The sequence below is a fragment of the Corvus brachyrhynchos genome, unplaced genomic scaffold, assembly GCF_000691975.1.
Source record: "Corvus brachyrhynchos isolate BGI_N302 unplaced genomic scaffold, ASM69197v1 scaffold103, whole genome shotgun sequence".
Taxonomy (NCBI): Eukaryota; Metazoa; Chordata; class Aves; order Passeriformes; family Corvidae; genus Corvus; species Corvus brachyrhynchos.
Genome location: NW_008237436.1, coordinates 1,503,839 through 1,519,523, shown reverse-complemented (window position 1 = coordinate 1,519,523; position 15,685 = coordinate 1,503,839). Strand labels below are relative to the sequence as shown.

Below are 15,685 nucleotides of genomic sequence, written 5' to 3'. Positions count from 1 at the left end.
GATCTTCACATTTGCGTGATATGAGCGTCCTTTTCCTATCTCTGATACTCCAAAGCATTCAGTGAGCTGTGGAGGGGCCTGTTGCAAGGTGAAGTAAGTTGTATGGCCATGGCAGAAAAACCTAAATCTCTTCTTGTGAAGGTAATTATGAGTCATCCAGAAAAAAATTGCAGTGATCCAGGAACCACTGACGGTGCTCCTCATCAAAGAGAATGGTGAAGGCAAAGGCTGCTTTATTCACCCCGCTGGAAAGTTTTCCTGAATTGCAGTAGTATTACACAGTCCCAAAGATAAAGAGAATTCATATGATGGTCAGAAATTAGGGTATTCAAGTTTTCACAAAATAGGTTCTTTGCTAGTGACAGAAGACACAGAAGCCAATGGATTAAGATTCCCTTGCAACAAAAGTCAACTCCAAATTTGTTCATCGGAGTTTCTGAAGGAAAAGTAGGACCATATCCAAGGGAAAAAAGACAGATCACATGTGCAGCCTCAAAATAGTGGAATAATTGGAATTCCATGCTCCTCTTTCAAGCACTAATGAAACCAATGGAAAATACATGTGAACTGGCAGAAATTGGTTCCCATCCAAGGTTTTGGAAACTTCAGTAGTCATTAAAAGAGTTGTGTGACAATCATCGAGTGACATTCTAAATTTCATGTAAGTCTTCCTAAATTTCATTTTCAAATTTTTCTTTTGTTCCTCAGACTCACTCTGAGAGTTTTGGCTTCATAAAACTCTTAATACTCAAAGGAAAACATAGGGTAATATTTTATGTTCCCATGTAAAAATACAGAGCTTTGTAAGGTTTCCAGTGGAAACCACAATGCCTTTCCGGCATATCCTCCCCTGGTAACAGCAGGTGTCATGTTTTGAGGATTATTTAAATCACATTGGAAGGTTATAGTTAGGAGCCAGCATGAGTACAGAGAAAAGCAGCAAAAGGGTTTCAATAACTTATCAAAACTGCTATTTCAATTAAACACGGAAAAGAAAAAAACAAACAAAACAACTCCTGAAGTCTCTCAGTAACTCTTGGCAAGTCAATGCACTTTAACAGAGATCAACAAAGCACACCTTGTTATATCCTGTCACTTACTAACAGAGAAGTTCTTACTATGCTGGTAATAATTATTATGACTTCATCTTACTCACTGGTGGATAACATTAAATATTCTATTCCTAAATTTGGAGTCATATAACAGGAGCACATATTTGAATTGGTGATAAAAGTATATCACAATATCACAGATAGTGACTTAGAAATCTAATTCGTTCCTAACAGTCATAAAAAAAACCAAAAAACCCCCAAACCCCCAACAAAATTACTCAGGACTTCTCTGTCATTCAGTCTTGATTTTGTTTGCTCTGTGAAAGGCTGAAGTGTCAAATTCTTCCCTGCTCCAGTGTTCCCCTCTGCTGTTGACAAAACAGCAGGGGAGGAAAAGACTAATGAAAGAACAAATCCTAAATCACTGCAATGGTTATTTTATTTCTTATTATGAAATTAGGTGTGGTCCTCATTTCATTCTGAGTACTGTGAATATGGAGTACAAATGTTCCTCAGATCTTAAAGATGAATGTTTACCTACTAGGAGACAGACAGAATAAATAATCATAATACTGAGAAGGGCATGTATTTTTCATTTAATTAATATCAAATCCAAGTCAAAATTATGTTCTTTTTCCTTCCCATGTTATATCTTATCAGAAGCAACACCAGTTACCTAGCTGATTACATTAGCATGAATCAACATAAGTAATTTGACATTTAGGTCATTATTTTGTAGCTGGGAAAAACAGTTTGATGTTGAAGCTCAATACATATATAGCAATAAAAATGGAGGACTAGGGAGACCTGCAAGAGGCACTGCAATTCATCCTATATTGTAAGAGAGAATTAAGTATATACTACACATGATGTCCTTCAAAATAATTGCTTAATTAGTTCTTGAAAATCCAGTTTTATTTGAATTTGCTGACCTGGTGAGGCAGTTTGTTTAAGTGCTTTAGCTAGCCTCAAGTCAGAAAGATTTTTTACTAATTTCAATAATATTTCTTCTGAATCAGATTTTCTGTGAAGTAAATTGGTACTCATCCTGACCATAAGGAACACAACAGATGGAATAACCCATCAGCATTTTCTCTTCAAAGACATGTTCGTGTCTTCTGGTTGTTTTTCCAAGTCACACAAAATTACAACCCATCCATGCTTTGCTCAGATATCTTGCTTTCTTATCTATTACACTTTTCCTTTTCTTTCTCCTGTTTGTCTTCCTTACCAAGAGACCTATGCCTTTCCTAATGTATTTTTGTGCACCTTCTAATTTTATGTGATTCTTTGTATATTTCATTATGTACTTCATTTTTTCTTGATTTTCTCACAGCAGGCTTTTCTGTGCAACCTTAGGACTCTTTTAATAGACTGACACCAAAATTGACAAAACTGGCAATACATCAACAAAGAGTGGGGATGCTGTTGGTGTGTGACCCTGAAGAGGTTTAGTCAAACCACCCTCTGATACACTGGGCTGTACACTGGGGTCCCCATAACGGGGCACTGGTTGGGTGTAAGGGTCTTGACCTCCCTGGGGGCACTGATAGATTGACAAAATACCAAATGTAAAGAGTTTGGGGAAACTCTCCCTTTTGGACACTTCCCTTCAAAATCTGCTTGCTCACCTGAACCATGTTGTCCTTTGGAAGACCATCTCAGGAGCTCTCACCATTTTCTTGGGCTTTTTGGAAAATCGCTGTTTGGGGGTTTCTTTCTCCTCGTTTACAATCACAAACAATTCTGTTGGAACTTCTTTCATACTAATTGCTTTCCATCTTCATATTCTTAATCACTTCCTCGAATCAGCAAAAGCCTGATTCATTTTTCCACCCTCTGTATGAAGGGTCTTGTCCAACCCTTTTGAGAAGGTTTTAGCTCATATTGTGGCAGGTGTTGATGGTCATGAGTATTTTAGCCCCCTGTCTTTCAGGTGCAATCAACTACCATCCTATCCTGAAATAAAAAGTATGTATTTACAAAGCTTTTGAATACAAGAATTTTATTAAAATAAGTTTTTTTTTTTCCTATTACTTTTGTGCTAGGAAAATCTACAATACTATACTTTCTGTAGAGTCTGATACAAAGACCACAGAGATTAACAGACTTTTTTACTGAAAAAATGTTCTTGAAGTAGATCCAGGATTACATTACTGATTAGCTTTTGCACTACTCTGTAAAAATGCTTATATTGCACTAGCTAATAGAGAATTCAGTGTTCTAACAGTCAGAGAAATAAGCAACAGTGGTAAGAATTGCAGTTAGAAAAGCAGGGGTATAATACTTTTTGTGAACTCATCACTCGAATAAGTATGAATTCCATAATATTGGCTACAATTAGCAATCTGATATTTTCAAATTAATGACAAAACAGTGTGAAAATGTTTCCTTAAATCAATAGAACAATGAAGATCATACAGTTTGAGTCTAAAAATACCTTCCTTAAATCAAATTGTTTCAAAGTTCATTTTAAAAATGTCTTTTCTAAATTTTTTGGGGGAGGAAGTAGAAAGCATTGATATGGAACATCTCTTGCAAGTCTTTTAAATAAGCCTTGGGGGTTTTATCAATTCTGATTACTTGAAAATTATGACCCTAAAAACCTCCAAGATCCTATCTCTCTTAGAATAGTGAAGAAGCTAAAGAAGGGATTTCATGCCCTCTAGGATTTGTGGGAGCACCACTGAGGATGTAGAATGTATGGGAAATAAGTTGCCATGGAAAGTTAAGTGTGAAAAAGAATTGTTTATGCTTGTTCTGCCTCTATAAAAGTACTCTGTAGAGTTCAGCAGATTTCAAAGCAATTCTGCCCTGTTTTCTCCTTGAATTCTACATCTACATTTTGTGGTTGAAAAACAAACCAGAGTAACCAAACTCTACATCTTCCTAGTGGAAATTGAGTGTTTAAGTGTATTTTTCCTAAAACCAGACACGCTTCCATGATAAGTTTTAATTAAAAAACTGGAGATCTACATGTAGGAATCTCGTGTAAACTCACTGAAAACATATATTTCCATTTAGAAATGCTTCATAGAATTTTTAGTGTGATTTCCTGCTATCACTACTTTCTCCTTCTGGTTGCACTCCCCAGTCAGACTCAGCCTTCTATGATTCACTAAAGATAGAAGTCCCAGGAGCAGGAGGCAATAGTGCATTGCAGAAAAATGTATTCTAGCCAGGGAATCTGTCATATGGAGGATGGCAATAACAGAAAGCATGTGAACTGCTTTTACTATCAGTCTGGGGTAAAAGCTGTCACAGTCTTTCTGTAAAAAAAAGGCTGTTTTCAAATTTTAAAGTATTTTCATCACTTGTTTTCCCAGTTAAACATAAACAGTTGTTATGAGGGGGAAAAAAAGCTGTCATCAATATCTGATAAAAAAAAAATCTACATTTGAATGTTTTATTTATTCACACAGGAATGAATGAAGCCCAAATATATAGCAGCTTTTGTAAGCCAGCTCTAATGATACTTTTTAGAAGGTATGGGAATAATGTTTAGATAGCATGTCATTGTCATCCAAGTTGAAATCCCGGCATTACAAAGAAGAATGTGGAAGCAGATATTTCTGTAGGTAGCTGAGAGGTGATTTTTCCATTTGAGTTAGTCCTTCATATTGATAGCCATGAGTTTTAGAAGTCAGGAGGAGAAGTATAATGTTTAAATCTCCAAACTGTGCAACAGCTCCCATAAAGCAAAATTACAGTCAGAGCCAATGCCAAGAGTGTCTGAATGACCCTGTGAAGCCAGTATGTTTGTCTATTTATAATAACACTGTGAAATATGCACCTAAAATGTGTCTGATTAAATTGCGTTGAAAATACGGTGAAATTCCATTAGAGGGGATCTGTGAATATGCTCTAACTGAGGAGCTGTGTCTAAGCCTGATTTTAGAAACCTTATAAAAAATAAACCATAGCAAAATTATCGGTGGAAAATGACAGCGAAGATAAAAAGTCCCTCTTGGACTTAATACGTGAAATAGGAGTGTCGTGGTCTGGCTTTCCTTAATTTGATGGGGAATACTCTAAGTTTCTAGTACCTTAAGTAACACTTCAGCACTTCAGTTATAAACCAAGTATCTGTTTTATTTGGCGACCTCCACAAAAGAGAATAATAATGATGAAGAACAGCTCCCAACAAAGAAAGAGCCTTATAATTTAAAATTGGTGCCACAGGATCATTAACTACACGTCTGCAAAGTGTAAGTAGCAAGGAAGCAAAGAAAGGACAGATGTGTCTGTATGTGCTTTGCTTTTTTATGTCTGCAAACTGTGTAATTTGCATATTATCAAGGCCATTGTTAGAATAGCAGTAAAAAAAATAATATATTTTATTTCCCATACTGGTTAAAAAAATTCCGTCTAGAAACTTCCTTGTCAGAGACAACTCCAGGTGTTTCTGAAACTACTGTCAGGAGACGGTAATAAAATGAAAAGCTGTACTGATAATTTCCCTCCAGTCTGATAGCACTACCCTGGTGCCCTTGGAGTGGATTTATATTACTACCTTTCTTGACTCCTTATTAGATTGTGGGTTTGAGATTTTAAACTTCTTCATCTACTTCTTAGTAGTAGCAGTGACACTAGTAGTAGCAGTATTGTGATTCCTGGAGGTCAAAACTAGATTCTCTACTGATGTCTAAGGAATTGATTACCTCTGTCTTGAAGACTGACTCAGAGATTTTATTCACAGTGGAGCAAAACCTGTAATTATATTGCATTTTGTCATAACAGTGTCCACCTAAATACAATTAGCATTCAAAACAATAGTAATAATGATGGTGACTATTGATTTCATCACACACTAGCAGTGTAGGCATATATCCAGGATCCTTGCTATGCTCCTAGAGATTTCACTGATGTCTGTGTTATCATGCCTGTATTAAAATTAACTGGAGTATGGCTTCCTGAACAGAGGTAGATGAATTAAATTAATATGGAGAATACAAGAATGATTAAGTGTTAACTCATCAGTATGATGAAAGTGATTATAGAAAACCTGTTGACTAGATTTTCTCATTTTGGCAGACATATTGGCAGAGAGTATTTCGGGGAGGGATCTAGGAAGGATAATAAAGCAGTGTGATTGCATGCAGCTGGATTTGTTATTCAGACTTTCTTTTTTTGGACTGTGACACTCTGTAGGAGCCTTGTATACAACAATATGCAAAAAAAATAAAATAACCTACAGAAAAGCTTAAATGATTGAGGATGGAAAAATCTTTTTTTTTAACAGTGACATTTCAAATTATATCTAAAGCAAAATACATTTTTCTGCCTGTTATTGACACAAGGAGTCAGTCCTCTCAATGAGACATTCACTCTTGCAAGGAGAAAAACAGGAAAACATACACAATGCTTTAAAATCTTATTCGGGGCATACAATAGAAGTAAACGTACATTTCATTGGCAGAAGACAAATGTAATGATTCATTATCCCTTGCCGTTTCTGAGAAGTACAAATAAAAGTCTGATCTCATCAGCTGTGTCTCTGGATTAAACATATTGCTATAGCCTCTTGATTTTTCTTTCTCTACATTCAGTTTTTCTGAAGCAGATTTAGACTCTTTATTTCTACAATTTAATTTGGCTGTGCAGAAAGAAATTCCTTCTCAAAATGCTTACAAATTTAGACTGACCTTCAGCAATAATCCATTGAAAGAATTACTCTTTCCATATCATGATACTGTTTTCTCCTAACATTGTTGCTTATCTGTGTTTTCCCCTTGAAGCTGTTGAGCAGCCTATTGGAGATTTGTCACATCTCCCATATGCAGTGAAAAATAAATTTGAGCATGAAGTTGAGCCTCTCTTTTATTTGCAGCAGGTGTTGGCTTACTAGCACTTTTAAATTTAGTCCCTCCTGACTATGAGAACAAAATGTTTCAAACTGGCCTGGTTCTGAATTTAAAAGCACTGTTCACATCTGAGTTGGGAGATAAAACCAAGGGGTTTTACAACTTTAAAATTAAAGGAATGGCCTTAAAAGGTTTCAGGAAGATATTTTCTAAGACAATACTCATATGTCAATGGTCCTGTGCTGGGCAAATTATTGAACACAGACAGTTGTATTTCTCAGCCCATTTAAACTTTCAAGACTTTAAAAACATTCCCATTTCTCATCCAGTTACAAAAAAAAAAAAAAAAAAAAAAAAAGTTTATCTCCAAATTTTCCAGAAAGAAGTAGATACAAACTGAATCTTGAGTGGTCAGACCTCTGTGGTTGTGGAATTCTGCATCCCACGTAATTGCCTTTACCTTTAGATTTGTTGGTGTTCAGGGCTTGGTTTTCCTTCCTTCTTTCCTTTCTTCTATCTCTTCCTCCCATACAGCTTTAAACAGTCACCCCAAACCTGATGGATACAGCTTTTGTTCAATCACTGTTTTATCACCAGAAATCTTAGAACAGAAAACGCTGAGAGAAATTCCTGAGTGTATGAACATGGTAAAGCAAGCAGGGCTGGAGTGTGAGTTTGCACATTGTCTCAGGTCACCCTACTGGGGCAGAAGTCAGCCTGCTCCCTGCTTTGATCGCATCCCATACCAGTTGGCACTATCTCAGTCTCATTTAATTTTTCCTGAACAAAGATTTAGTCAGGGCAGTCTCCTACTGACAGGGTTCACATAGAACCTAGCCAATCAGTAAAGCTGAAAGTTCTAGCAAAACAGGTTGGAGGGAAATGTTGTAAGGAAATGACATGTAAAAGCAGGACAGCTGCTCCACATGGATGCACTTGAACATCAACAGAGGTTAAGTTAGGTCACATAGCTTGTCATAATTTTTTCACAACATACAGGCTCATTTTTTCAGTGTCAATCCAGTTAAAAAGGTAACCAACCATGTCCCATTAAGTTTAGTTCAGTTTCTTGGTTGCCTGCCTATCTGTTAACAGATGGGGAAGGAAGGGGAAGGAAGATTTAGTGATACACTTACCCAGCACATATGTGTTGGTACCCACCTGTTTCAAGGAGAAGCCATTGAGAGAAATTCCTCTCAGAGGAGGGGGCTGAGAGTGTAGTAGTAAATTGATGTCTCATTTCAGCCTCTGGTTAGAAAACTTCCTAAGAAAGTTGACTCAATGATGAAAATCTGTTGAAAGAAGCACTTGGAGGATGAAGTGGGTGCAGTACCAGGTATAAGTACCAACAGTAGTTACCAGGAATGAGTCAAATTTGGGCCTTCCTCTCTCTGCCTCTGCACATCCCCACTTCTTATTTCTGCCACTGCCTGTAAAGAATGAGAGTCACTCTCCTACAAATGATGAGAAATGTTTTACTTAGATATCAGAAGGGCAAAAGCTCAACAAGCTGGTGTGTAGGCTGGAATGGTGCTTGTAAGAGACAGACTGTGATGTGGGGAAAACACTTCTAGTCTTTTCTTCATTCTTTAGAGATTTTTTTCCAGAGCTTTAAGGAAATTTATTATTTAGATGCATTCTCTAAACAGTGTGCTGTGTTATCACAGTGCAATATACCATTACTATGATAATGTTCAATACTATGAACTACAATGTATAGCATGATAGCTCTGAATTCAGTGCATTCAGTAGTCTTAATCCTGAATTTCACTGGCTCGTATGCTTTCCTATCTGTGGGAAGTTGGTGTCATCCAGATTCAACGCTGAATTTGTCTTGTAAGCTGGTTTTATGCTAGAACATTAAGTTCTGCCACAAGGAAATTGAGTATCTCCTGCTAGTCAATTAGATTGCTCTTGTACTTACTGACTGATGCATATGGCAACATACCCTGGAATCGTGGCCTGTGACTACAGTAAATAATGGGATGGCTCCTCCTCCGAGACTGAGATGTGAGATGTTATCAGAACATGCACAATAAAACTAGGAAAGGCTCTCACTTCTATTATATGGCCATGATTTAAATTTATTTGCAATCTCTTGCATAGCTTGAATATAGCTTCTAGCTGGATTTATCTGAATTTCCATTTGCACTTAATTTATTTTTCAGATAGCTATAATGCTCTCATTTTAAATGTTAATATAAGGCACCAAAATGATGACTAAAAATACAATATAAGGTAAAAAATGTAAAAAACAAAAAAAACCATGGAAAAATGCATTGTTTTCATATTAAACAGCAATACAGACAAATACACAATTAGTTAATAATGCTCTGCAAAACGTAAACTAATTCTTTCAGCCAGGCTGAAAGGTTCAGTCTTGGAAGAGTCCCTTACACTAAATAAATTAACATGAGGAAGGTTAGCAGAATGGAGCCCTTAATCAAATTAGACAACACTAGACATAATAATGTTTAAAAAACCTTCTGAAAACATGTGTTTTCTTCTCCTTTATGGACATTTGAAGGAAGTCAGTATTTTAACACTATAATTACAGCATGTAACTATTTTGTTTCCAAATGTAATTATTAACGCCTCAAACTCATTTTCATGCATCCATAATATCGTGCAATCTGATTTCAGAGGTTGACCTGGTTTTGTACCACAGTTACCTTTAAGTTTAGTTAAAACATGATGACTTACATTTTACAATACAGTGACATTAGAAATACTTTTTCTCTCAAAATGAGTCTTTTCAATAACTTTTTACTGCTGATTTCAATGGCAAACTCTTACGTTCTGGAATAAAAATGATCCATGCTTCTAAAAGGAATATAAATATTTGCTTTTCACTGTGCAAATAAATCAATTCCTCTAAGTTTAATAGTTTTCCAAATATGCAAATAATTCAAATTGTTCATGGTTAGATCAGATTTATTTTCTCACTTCCTGACAGATGAAGAAGCAGAACAGTTATTTATCTTTGTGAATAAATTTAACATTAAAAGATTATTTATCAGACTTTTTGATCTTCAATTAGACATGAAGGATTAAAAAAGACTGATTCAGAATACAGTTTATTCTTAAACAGTGTAAAATCAAAGATTGTAGTTTAGCCGTACGGCAGATTGTCTTCATGTCTGAAAATGAGTAATATGGGAACAATTATTCTCTGTAAAATGATAATTTATATCAGATTTTGTTATTAATCAGCATTTTTGATTGCATTGTAGCACTCTATTTAAAACTAGAGGTAAAAAATGGTAAATAGGACTATATCAGCTTAGCTCAATGTATTGATTATTTATTGGGTTGCCTAAATGTAGTTTTGATGCATGTATCAGTAACCTTCAGTATTTATATCCACCAAAATTTTCACAGAAGAGATTTTTTTATTAGACTAACCAATGCAGTCAGAAAAATAAACAAGATTTTTTGTCACAAAGTCCCATCTTAGAGTTTGAAATGAAAAAAACCAAACCAAACCAAATTAAAACACACAAACAACAACAACAAACAGGAAACCAAGCCAAAACAGAACCAAACAAATAAAACCACCCCAAACTCCTTAAATCGATGAAATATTGTCTCTTCTTTAGAACAAATGTGCTGCAATCAGAAAGTCTTCATGTCTTTCACAGCTTTCTACAATGTACAAAGTCTTTGAAGCTAGGCAAGGTGTTTTGTGAGCTTTATTCACAGGGTAATGTTCATAACATTACATGATTTCCTACTGTATTTATCAAAAGCAAAAACATTTCTACCAATATAGTACTGCTCTGCTTCACCCCACAGCGTCCCTTTACTGTATAGTATTATTCCTGAAAAAGAAAAAGGGAAAACCAGAGGTTATTCACTTTGACCATAAAAAACATCTTTCCTGATGTCTCTACAGCAGCTCAAATGCATTTAATCTTTGATTTTCTTTTCCTTCCAACAAATTCAGCTAGATGACAGAATAGATTTGGAGCAAAGCTAATCCATTATATTTAGGAAAAGAAATCCTTTTCAGACTGAAAATAAATCCTTTCTCACATTATGGTGAATTTATTTGGCTCCTGGAGAAGTCTAGAGAAGATGATGTATGAGGCAATGAAAGGAAGATGACCAATTCCTATAAAATATGCCAAGTTAGAGCCATAATAGGCCTTGAAATAGTCATGTATTCTAATGGCCATTCATCAGCTTAGCCAAACAGTGAGCCTATGAGCAAAACAATGTTGGAACAGTGGTAGATGGTCAAAATGCAGTTTACCTATTTAAGCAGAACAGAATGAGCTTCTTTTAAATTTTATTTTAAAGGCCCAGAGGTTGAGGTTTATTTTGAGAAATACCAGTTGTAACATTCTCTTCAGTGCAAAAAAAGGTGGTGGTTTCCTTCCAGCACCAATCTTTGAGTGGACTGCCCCTCATGTTTTCTTTCTGAAGGTGTTTCCTTCCCCAGCTCAAGGAATGACATAGGAAACAGAACAAATAATTGCCTTTGCTTACATGTCCTCATATGTATTCTGACAAATAGGCTGCCAACATGCCTAAACTTCCCCCTACATTTATTGAAGTAAGATCTAATTCAAAATCTAAAACTTGATTTGGTTTTTACCTTTCTGTGAGAATAGAAGATCTGCAGTTGTTCACAGGAACTTGTAAAACTTATGAGTACTGATTTGAGCTGGTGTGAAAATCATATCTTCTGAGACTGGGTTTGTTTTTTTCTCATTGGAAATGTGTCTGTCCTTTACACCTGTAAGATTTAGGTTTAATCAGAGACAGAATAGCCAAAAAGGAATGGAGGTAAGAAAATTAGCCTTGTAAAGAACATCTTAACAGAGGGAGCATAGTGAAGATCACTTGATCACTTCTGCAGCATGAATTTTCAGTGTCATAATGGCATCTAAAGTAATGGTCCTGCAGCAATCCAGACTGAAAGCACAAAGGCTCAGAGAATCAGCAAGCGTAACTCATTTGCAACTGGACTGGTTTTCCTGAATTTCTGGTGGTGTCTTGTCTCATAGGCCTATAGAATAAATGCTGAACGCCACTTTTGGCATCCACTGGTGTGCTGTGTCCCTTGCAGACCCACATTAACCTTATGTAGCCTTTTTGTTTCTCCTTTGATAGTGACCAAGGAAAGAAACATTGTCTTTTTTTCCTTTGTTTCCTATTGTTTGAGCAGTATGATCACTTTTACACAGAAATGCCAGGTTTTTTCTGACATTAACAAATTGCCTTTGGTTATGGTAGATGATGACTAAGAGGTAATGGATTATAGCCTGTAAACCTAATTCTTTTGATATATTTTACCATTTTGTTTGAGTCTATATATACTCAAGAAACACTAGCATTTTAAATTACAGCCTTTCTGTTAACTTTAAACCCTGAATATTTTAAGATTAACAAAACTCAAAATACAGGTTCTGAAAGTCTTCTCGATGAAAATAAAATCACTCCATCCAAGTAGGCATGGAAATCCAGGAATGAGCTCAATCCACTGCTCATGTCTTGTAGTTCTTTAAGCTAAAAGAGATTCTTTGATTTTTAATGTCACCTGAGACTGTTTCAACAGAAGGCAAAAGAGCAGACAGCTTCATGCACAGCTCTATATAACCATATGTTTTGCTCATTTTTTCTAGTTCTATCATTTTTTCAGCAGGTAATATTCAGGAACAAGGTCAAAGGAAAATGTTTAGGAATTTGTGTAAGTGGCCTGCCCCTGTATGGATATTACAAACAGTGTTTGTTATTCTGACAACCACAAATTTACTGGTATCATTAGCAAAAACCTTACTAAGTACTTATTTTTAGTAGCTTAATGTCATGAAGCTGAGTCAGGGGACGTTTGGGTTGGATATCTGGAAAAGGTTCTTCACCCAGAGGGTGGTTGAGCACTGGAACTGTCTCCCCCAGAGGAGTGGTGACAGCATCAAGCCTGACAGAGTTCAAGGATCATTGGACACTGCTCTCAGGCACAGGGTGTGACTCTTGAGGTGTCCTGTGCAGGGCCAGGAGTTGGACTCAATGATCGTGATGGTTCCCTTCCAAGTCAGCATATTCTATGATTCTATGATGTAGAAGGATTCCTTGTGGAATATAGGATACCCCAGGAGGGCTTGGGCATCCCAGGGCTGTTACAGAAGTAACCCTGATGGGGCCTCAGGCTGAAAGCAGGCTTGCAAGGCACCTGCTAGCTGGCAGCCTTGAACAGCCTTGGGAAAAGGTATACACTGGTCAGCTCCCCCGCTGCTTAGAGGCTTTCTCATGGGAAAGGGGCGTGAACTTTGGAAAAAGTATAACTTGGTGTAACTGAATAATAAATCTGGAGCACGATGCTCAAATCGTATCAGTGTTCGTATCGTGACTCTGGCTGGATTCCCCTGCTCCCGGGACCCCCCCTGCTACACTATGATTCTACTTTAGTCACTTTATTGGGATATGGACCCAGAATTACAGTAATTTTTTTGTTGTTGTTGTTTGGGAAAAGAGGAAATACACCTTATATATAAACTCAAAAGTTAATCGTTAATATATTTAAAATTATTACATTTTATTACAGTCTGATTCAAAGATCATTGCTAATTCAGGAGTAACTGTGGCAGAAAGAAAAAAAATACACCTATGCCAAAAGAGTTCCAGTAATTATAATAATTCAGTTAAACTCATCGTGAAAATACTTCTTATTTTCTATGCCTTTTCCTGATTTTCTGCTCACTCTTCCTCTGCTCCTCAGGGTCATAAACTTGCTGGTCTCACCCTGGTCTTGGCAGTGAGGATGTTACAGGAAATTGTCAGCATCTAGAGCCCTTGATGAGAAGAAGAGGAAGCCCAGGTTTCTTCTACCTCACTCTAGGATCCATACAGGGTCATATTTGTATGTCTGGTAATACACTTTTACACCATGATCTTTCTTGCCTGGTCTGCAGCTCTCTGTCTCACATGAGTTTTTTAGCTACTACTTCTTTGTTCTCCGTGTAACACCCTTTACTTGAAATCCAGTCCTATGTTCCCGTTAGTGACCACTGGCGGGGTGTTTATGGCCATAAGGTCTCTAGTGCCAGCCATGGCCCCATCTCTTACCATCCCATTCCCATACCCCATGACACATCCTGCATCTCCACTTCTCAAGGCCTCTGCTGTGGCTTTAGGCCTGTATTTCTCTACACTGCAGAATAAAATTCCTGGGAAAACCCCAGCTATTGATCCCTACTGAAGCACTGCTGGGTTGCAACTTCACAGTCAAATACCCACCTAGGAACAACTCTGAGGCAGTGCTGGCCTGTGGTGATGAGAGGCAGTAGCAGTAGGTCCCCACAACTTTTATATCCCCAGATGTTTCTTCCATTATAGGAAAGGGATAGGGAGGAGGGGGACCGTCTTCAGAAATCAGAATTATAGGCAGCAACCCCTGCTTCCTCTTTGAGTGGTGCCACAAGCCAAGGTGGTGTTGGCAGAGTGTGGAGCTGAGGACTGGGGTAGATCATATGGGAGGAAGATAGCACAAAAACAGCAGGATGCCCTGGACTGAAATTTTGCTGTTTCCACACTGTGCAATTCAGGGGAAGTTACTCCTTAAAGAATAGGCAGAGATCCTAAAGGCTCTCAGTTTTGTGTGCCTTTATACCTTGGAGAAGACAGAAGAGATAAAGAAGACATCATGGAGTGCTGAAAAAGCAAAAAGCAAAAAAACCCCTCTTTTTTTGGAAGGTTTTACAGAGCCAGTTATTGTGTACAGAGGACACAATACACTGTGAGCTACTGACAAGCTTGTGAGCCTGATTTTTGTCATGAAGCACTTGTATTTCAAAGAATAAAAGTTAGAGCACAGCAAGCACACAAATATCCAGAGTACTTCAGTGAAGAAACGTTTTGCTAATATTTATTACAGGCAGTTATGTAGGGGTGATAGATTACTAGGAAAAGCACCAGATTCATTTTGAAGGTGTTTGCGAGGTTAATATAAATTGAGAATTTGAAAACACCTTTTTCTTCATTTCAAATCATTCTGTAGAAAGCGTTTTTGAGAAGGGTGAAAAACTTTGGTTTGTTCCACCAGCAGCAAAGATAAAGACTGTGTAATCTTCTGGAAATAGTTGCTGAAAATTTCTATTTATTGTCTGTCCTTCCCTTTTGATCTTTTCTCTGTCTTCTTTCCATCCAAGTTACCAAAGGATCTTTCTTCTCCAGCATCAATTTGAAGGAGGCAACATTCACCTTGAATCACTGGATGGAGGGATCTGAGGGACGTGAGCATTATGAAAGATTCAGACTGGAAGAGTGTTTTTTAAAAAATTAATTTGTAGTGAGAAAGTTTAAATGAGGGAGGGGCAGAAAGTGCTATCAGACCAAAGTGGGGACTTTTATTTTTTCCATCAGAATTTTGTTTCAAAAGGCATGATGGTTACTTTGGTCTTGTTCTAGTGTAAAGAAGGTAAAAAATAAAGCCAACTGATAATTTCCCATGAGCCAGAAATACAGTTCTCTCCCATTTCTTCCTTAGCTTCAAATTATACTGGTCTAAAAATCAGCAAATCATCACCTTGAAAGAAGTAGCATTTTTCCTTCAAGGGGTCTTTTTATTTTTCAAGACACCTAGAAATATGGTAGTTACTCTGTTTCTGACATTCTCACTCCTTCTGGTTTCCTTATTTGTATTGTGTTGTATTTCTGAGGGTTTTTTTAGTTAATTAAATTTCTAGAACCATCTGAGCAAAACTACAGAGATTGTATTGCAGCCTAAAGAGATTTTTGACTCCACAGGAATGCTTTTATTTGAAATTCCATTATAAATGCTTCCATGATTCCTAAACATTCTCAAACTTGTTGCTTTTCAAAATT

The 15,685-nt window shown here is 36.9% G+C and overlaps 1 long non-coding RNA gene across 1 annotated transcript in view; it reads right to left on the bottom strand.

Moving 5' to 3' along the window:
- Positions 1-1,525: 1,525 nt before the first annotated feature.
- The window catches only part of LOC108445989, a 45,982-nt gene continuing 31,822 nt past the window's right edge, over positions 1,526-15,685 (bottom strand). The window contains exons 2-3 of the long non-coding RNA XR_001861085.1: positions 11,457-11,597; positions 1,526-10,677 (exon numbers count right to left, since the gene is read on the bottom strand). This is a non-coding gene — a long non-coding RNA (uncharacterized LOC108445989). The remainder of the gene's footprint in view (positions 10,678-11,456; positions 11,598-15,685) is intronic.